The sequence below is a fragment of the Lathyrus oleraceus genome, chromosome 6, assembly GCF_024323335.1.
Source record: "Lathyrus oleraceus cultivar Zhongwan6 chromosome 6, CAAS_Psat_ZW6_1.0, whole genome shotgun sequence".
Lineage (NCBI taxonomy): Eukaryota > Viridiplantae > Streptophyta > Magnoliopsida > Fabales > Fabaceae > Lathyrus > Lathyrus oleraceus.
This window is the reverse complement of record NC_066584.1, coordinates 377519232-377526659: the sequence shown is the minus strand read 5'-3', so window position 1 is coordinate 377526659 and position 7428 is coordinate 377519232. Positions and strand designations below refer to the sequence as shown.

At 40.1% G+C, this 7428-nt stretch overlaps 1 non-coding gene across 1 annotated transcript; it reads right to left on the bottom strand.

Annotated features, from left to right (window-relative positions):
- Nucleotides 1-6806: 6806 nt before the first annotated feature.
- Nucleotides 6807-6913, bottom strand: LOC127099563 (small nucleolar RNA R71). The gene has a single exon (XR_007794053.1). It is a non-coding gene; the product is annotated as a small nucleolar RNA R71 (small nucleolar RNA).
- Nucleotides 6914-7428: the final 515 nt, after the last annotated feature.

The window sequence follows — 7428 nt, the reverse complement described above, 5'->3', positions numbered from 1 at the left end:
GGAATAGATAGTCCATTTAATGTATTAAGTATGACTTAATCATGAGATCACATTAAACATAAGGACACTATTCTTAAAGTATCCGTAGTCAAGCTTTATTATGAAGTGGGATAACATTAAAGCATGAAGACTATTATGTTTGTAGACTGATGATCACGTCTCATGGATCATGGATAAAGAGTTATCAAGTATTAAACATAGGCATGAATATTAAGAGTAATATTCATACTGGATTGACCCGCTATGAGAATACTATATAGAATGTTATGCAAAGTGTCATAAGTTATTCTCATGGTGATAATGGTGTATACCACTCTTCGACCTGAAACCACTATGGACCCTAGATGTAGAGTTGAGTGCTTTATTGCTGATCCAACATTGTCCGTAACTGGATAACCATAAAGACAGTTGATGGGTACTCCATAAAGCATGCTAAGGGACATGAGTGGCCTAGATGGAATTTGCCCATCCTGCGTAATAGGATAAATGTCTATGGGCCCAATATTGAATTGGACAAGGATGACACGGTCTATGCCTTGTGTTCAATATAGACATAAGGGCAAAAGGGTAATTATACACATAATTATTATCACAGAAGGATTTGTCAAATCACATGACATTTTCGTGTCTTGGGTAACAGTGATGTGTTGCTAGATACCGCTCACTGTTTATTATGTTAAATGCGTGATTTAATATAATTGCCAACGTCGCGAAAACCTACAGGGTCACACACAAAGGACGGATTGATGAGAAATAGAGTAACTAAGGAACACCGTAAGGTATGATGCACTTAAGTGGAATACAAAATATGGTAAGGTACCACACGCTTAAGTGATTTTGGGCATATTATAAGATATGGGCCAAAATACACTTAAGTGGGCTTTTTAGCTTGAAGCCCACACAAGTGGTTCTATAAATAGAACCCTTGGGTAGAAGCATTGTCACTCTTGCATTCCGTTTCTCTCTCTCTCAATCAAAGCCTTCATTCGTAGCAGCTAGCACTGAGATTGAAAGAATCCGTTCGTGTGGACTGAGTAGAGACGTTGTCATTGTTCAACGTTCGTGATCGCCACAAGAGGTAACGATTCTATCACTGATCATGCCCATTCGTAAGGATCACTAAATGGAGAAAATTTTAAATTCCGCTGCGTCTTGGATGACAATTCTCCTTCACATACAACATCTCTAACTCCAAAGCTCTCTTTTTCACCTAAGTAGTGTAAGCTTCCAAAGCTACACAGTTGCACGGACCAAGCTCAGATCTTCCTTTCCTATGCATATTATGCCAAGCATGCACAATATTCTGCTTCAAATATTGGGGATCTTTACCCTCTTGATAGAAAAGACCTTCTAACAAAGTATTATTAGGTTTGTCTCTCTAGGGGAACCCAAGTTGACGACGAGCCAAAGCAGGGTTGTAGTTAATTCCTTCTTGTGTACCAATGAGAGGTACATTAGAGAATTCATCACAACAATAAATAATCTCCAAGCTACTCAATGAAGAATCATACCAAACTATATCATCATTAGTGAGAGGCATAAGTCTCTAGGACCACCTTAGACATTGTTTATTCTCCACAAAAGTAGGCGTATGAGGCAAGTGTGAAATAAACCACTTGTACAGAAGAGGAACACAACACACAATCGTCCCACCACCTTTAGAATTACTTAGATGAAAAGAGAAGTACATATCACCCAATAAGGTAGGCACAAGATTCCCAATCAAGAAAATTCTAATGGCGTTAACATCAACAAAACTATCAATGTTAGGGAATAAAGCCAAACCATAGTTGAGCAACACAAACATGGCTTCAAAAAATCCACACTACCGGCTTGAGCAAAGGCAGTAACTTCGTTGATGAGGAATTCAGAAGTCAATCCAAACAAACCTCCTTTCTTCACCCAATGAGCCTCAATCTCAGACTTCTTCAAGTGAAGAGCTTCAGCTATGATGTGAGATCTGGGAATCTCTTCCAATCCATTAAAAGGCACTTTGTTAGAGACATGTATTCCCAAGATATGGGCATACTCCTCTAACGTAGGCACAAGCTGATAATCAGGAAAAGTGAAGCAACGGTAGAGGGGATCATACAACTGAACCAACACACTCAGAAGTCCTTCAACCACATAAGAGAAACTCGTCTAAGTGTAGTATCGCGTAACAACTGTTATCAAGTCTACACTTGGACAGTCTCCGCACTACGTCCTAAATAGGCCAAGAGGGGTTAAATGTTCTACGGTCCTCAGCTTCTCGGACCCCAAATCAGAGAAAGTAATACCTAACCACAAATAACTTGTGTGACATTAATAACTCCAAAAGGGTCTCCACTGAGTAGATGGGTCTCAAGCCAACTTGTTAAGGATTACTCCACACAAGTCGAACATGACTATACCATCCTCCTATCTTAATTGGACTCAAGTTCGGGTTAGAACTTATCTCACCACTCAGAGATCACCAAGCACAACAAGCAGATTATATCATACAAACAAATATACATACATCAAATATACAATTATATACACACAAAAAAGTAGGCTAAACCCACTGGAGACTACTCCCCAGTAGAGTCGCCACTTAATTTCTGTAGCAGTAAATTCATGACCATCAAGCTATGGATAAGCTAGACATAAATTAAACCAGAGTCGCCACCACGCTTTTATTGTTGCCAAGGGAAAAGGGAAAAGTACGAACAAAACCCAAAGATAAGAAGTTTTCAAATCAAAAGTAATAAAATGCTAGAGATTACAGGTAAAGGGGTTGGTTACACAGAGGGAAGGTGTTAGCACCCAAAGTGTCCTAGGTACTCCTAGGGAGCCCTTTCTTGCGTGCATATGTGTTTTTGTATAAAATGATATTTTGCAATAAAATGGAGTGGAGAGATGAGAAAAGAATTCATTAATTATATTTTTGTGTTTGACAAAACCTTCGGACTTATGCCTATGTACTAACATAAAAATGAGGGATCAAAAGGTTCTTGAGAACCAATGACGAATACAGTTCAAAATAAGTCATAAGAATCGGGTCGAAAAAGACCTTCTTCCTCTCAAATTTTTGTTGTTATTGGTGTTGTTGTTGTTGTTGTAGGTGTTTGTTCTTTGCGGTGGCTGTTGTTGACGTTGTTATTGAATTGGTGTTGATTGATTATTTGAAAATACCAGAATAACAGATGATACTTGATGATGGTGTTGACGGGGTTGTTGGCTTCTTCTAACATGAGGCCTCTTCTGCCTCCCAATAGATACTGCATTGGTCTCATTCTCTTTCTTTCGGGCAAGGAAGCTACTGCCTTTGCTCAAGTCGGTAGTGCAGATGCTTTTAAAGCTATCTTTGTATTGCTCATCTATGGTTTAGCCTTGTTCCCTAACATTGACGATTTTGTTGATGTTAACTCCATTAGAATTTTCTTGATTGGGAATCTTGTGCCTACTTTGTTAGGTGATATGTATTTCTGTTTGCATCTAAGGAATTCTAAGGGTGGTGGGACGATCGTCTGTGTTAGCTGCTCAGAGCCAATCTTCTCCAACGCCTGCAACTCCTCCTCCTCAGAGGACTGTCATTTCAGAGGTTGCTACCTCTACCATTCCAGCTGCTGCCGCTCATTTTGGACCTGCCATGCCTGTAGGATTCCCGTGGGGAATGCCGCCCAATTTCATGCCTGAGGGATTCACACCTACCTTTGCTTCCATGTCGGCATTTAGCCCGATCATGTCTCTGCCACCACCGATTGTTCATACTTTACCTTGTGTTAAAGACACCATCTATCATTCCGAGTCGTCTGAGGGTCCGGATGTTTATGAGAAGATGGATGAAATGAAAGGCCAATTCCTTGAGCTGCGAAAGGAGTTGAAGACCTTGAGGGGAACAGATTTGTTCGGTAAGAGTGCTGCGGAACTTTGCTTGGTTCCTAATGTGAAAATCCCGATGAAGTTCAAAGTCCCTGACTTTGAAAAGTATAAGGGGAATACCTATCCGCTCAGTCATCTCGTCATGTATGCTAGAAAGATGTCGACGCAAACTGATAATGATCATTTACTGATTCATTATTTCCAAGACAGTCTAACCGGTGCCACTCTAAGGTGGTACATGGGTTTGGATAGTGCGAGTATCTGCATATTCAATGATTTGGATAAAGCTTTTGTGAAACAGTATAAATACAACGCTGATATGGCGCCAGATAGGGATCAGTTGAGGTTATTGTCTCAAAAGGATAAGGAGAGATTTAAAGAATATGCTCAGCGATGGAGAGAGTTTGCCGCTCAAATTACCCCTCCTTTGGAAGAAAAGAAGATGACCAAGATTTTCCTCAAGACCCTAAGCTCATTTTACTATGAGCGGATGGTTGCCAGTGTCCCTAGTGATTTTACTGAGATGGTAAACATGGGGATGAAACTAGAGGAAGGTGTCTGAGAGGGACAATTATCTAGAGAGGAAGTTTCATCCAGCAAGAAATATGGCAGTCGGTTTTCCAAGAAGAAAGAGAACGAGACCAATGCAATATCTGTTGGGAGGAAGAGGAGGCCTCATGTAAGAAGAAGTCAACCACCCCGTTGATAACGCGAAAACGCATTAGATAATTGCCTCTATTTACACTCAGAAATCACATCATTTCGATTAATATCCCGATTATTGCGCAAGTATTTGTGTTATTTTTGCAGGTATTTAAATCTCCATGCATTAAGAGCAAAATGAAGAAAAGGAAGAAAAAGAAGAAGAAACAAGTAAAAAAAGCATAGAAAAACCAGGAGAACAGAAAAAGTAGATTTTGCTGATGTGACGATCGCCACACATTCATGACGCTCGTCACGGCCCAGCGTGTGACGACCGTCACAGGCCCATGACGAGCGTCACACGACCCCAAACTGCGCTTTGAAGCAGTCAGCAACAGGCACCCAAAAGTGCCTATATTTTCTCCAACAAAATTTTCCCCATGTTTCCCTCTCTCAAGACCAAGTGTTCCTTGAATTCCTCAACTAACAAGACCTAATGGACACTATATAAAGGACTCAATTGGGAAAAATTGGGGGACGACTACTTTGATTTACGCTCTGCAATTTAATTTTCAGTTTTTAGCATTCAGCATTTTTTCTTTCTTTCTAGCAACCTTGTTTCCGTTGCTTATTTGTATTCACCATTCTTTTCATAGTTTCCCTTTTCCAGTTAGTTTTTCAGTTAGCCATAGTAGTAGTTTCCTACACTGGGGAGCTGCTACACCTTTGTTTAATTTTAAGTAGTAATCTGTATTGAAGAAGCAAAGCCTACCGACTTGTGGAGGATTTCTCAAGTGCTCCAAGAATCGCTATACTCTATACTTCGATATCTAGGTTTTTATTGAATTATTATTATTATTGCCTATTTATTGTTATAAGCATGTTTGTCGCTAAGTTAATCTGTGTATGCCTTGCGATTGCCTTAATTAATATGTCCGACTAAACTACCGGTATCGGTATGTAGCAACTTAATTTGATGGGATTTAATAATAACCGGTGAAAACCCTTTTTTCTCAAATAACCTTTTAGGCTGAAGTTTTTAATCTAAATTTAATTAACTTTATCACAAAAGCGTGAAAAGCTATTTAATACGATTTTGCCACGAGAGTGGAAAATTAACTAAGGTGAGAACCAACAATCGCGAGAGCGTGAGGCTCGAGCTGGATAGTAAAAATTAGGCATTGGGTTTAAAAACAGCGAGAGCACTTTAAAAACAACTAGAATTTATTTATTTTTAAAAAGTAATTTTGACTTCAAATGGGACAGCGAGAGCATACATTCTGACTTAAAGTTATAGCCAAATCAACAACCACGAGAGTGTAAGATAAAGTCTTTTAAATAAACATTTTCTACTGAGAGATATTTGGCATTTAAACTATTCACCGGTGACTTATCGAATCCTTGACGATTAATGCGCTGCATACTGATTCCTTCCTTTAATTCTTTATTAAAACCAAAAATTTCCCTTAGATTTACTTTATTACCCCCGAACTCTTACTAATCTATTCCCTTAGCTAAACATAGTGACGCTAGCGGCACTAGTTTGACCATAGGTCCCTGTGGGATCAATATCTTTTTAAACTAAAGCGACTAGACTGTGCACTTGCAGTCAAGTACCCGACAAACTATATTTTATATATAGCCAGATGAACCATCAAGTTTTTGGCGCCGTTGCCGGGGACCTGTTTTAGTCAAATAGTGTGATTCTTCCGTTGCACGGTATAGACTAAGGTAGAAAAACGAAAACTAATCTTCTCTCCTTTTCTTTCCCTGATTGTATGCCAAGTACTCGCTCACAAGGCGATAACTTAGCACCACCAATCCCCGAATTAATGCGTTTCCTATACGTGAGACGCCGAATACACGAATATCAACAAAAATACGGTATTCCCGATATCTCATTCCCTCTTAAATCAGAAGAAAAACCAAACATGGCTGACGAAGTACCACATAATCGTCCTCTCAAATTCTACGCTACCCCATCTCAACAAGAACCTCACAACAACATTGCTGCCCCCGCTATTAATCGAAACGATTTCAAACTGAAACCCTCACTCTTATCAACCGTCCAACAACATCAATTTGCTGGAAATCCAACAGAAGATCCTAATGAACACCTGACCAAGTTTGTGCAGTACGTGGATACTGTAAAAGCGAATGGTGTATCTCAAGATGCGATAAGACTGCATCTTTTTCCCCTTTCTCTAAGAGACAGAGCTTGGGCTTGGTTGCAATCCTTGCCCTCCAACTCCGTTACAACATGGGAGGAGCTGAAGAACGTCTTCTTATCCCGATACTTTCCGCTGAGCAAAACTGCTATGCTGAGAGCCCAAATCAATGGATTCAGGAAAAAAGATGTGGAATCTCTCTACGAAGCGTGGGAGAGATACAAGGATATGATGAGGATATGTCCACATCATGGTCTAGAAGGCTGGGTGATCATTCACACTTTTTATAACGGGCTTCTGTACAACACAAGACTTACAATAGATGCTGCCGCAGACGGTGCACTTATGGATAAGCCATACACTGAAGCCTATCAACTCAATGAAAACATGGCCCAAAACCATTGCCAATGGGGAGGTGAACGAACTCCAATGGAAAAGTCCCAGACTAAGGGTGGAATGTACGAAATCAGTAGCCTTGACCATGTTCATGCAAAGGTAGATGCCCTTGTCCAAAAATTAGATAACTTGACCATACCACCCGCAGCCACCGTGGCTCCTGTAACTCCAAACTGTGAGCTATGTGGAAATCCTGGACACACTGCACAAGAATGTCAAATATTAGCAAGAGTCCCAACCGATCAAGTGAACTACACACAAGGAAATCCCTATTCAAATACTTACAACCCTGGTTGGAAAAACCATCCCAATTTCTCGTATAAGAATAACAATGCCCTTTATGCACCTGGCCAAACACCAGTTGTTCCACCTGGAT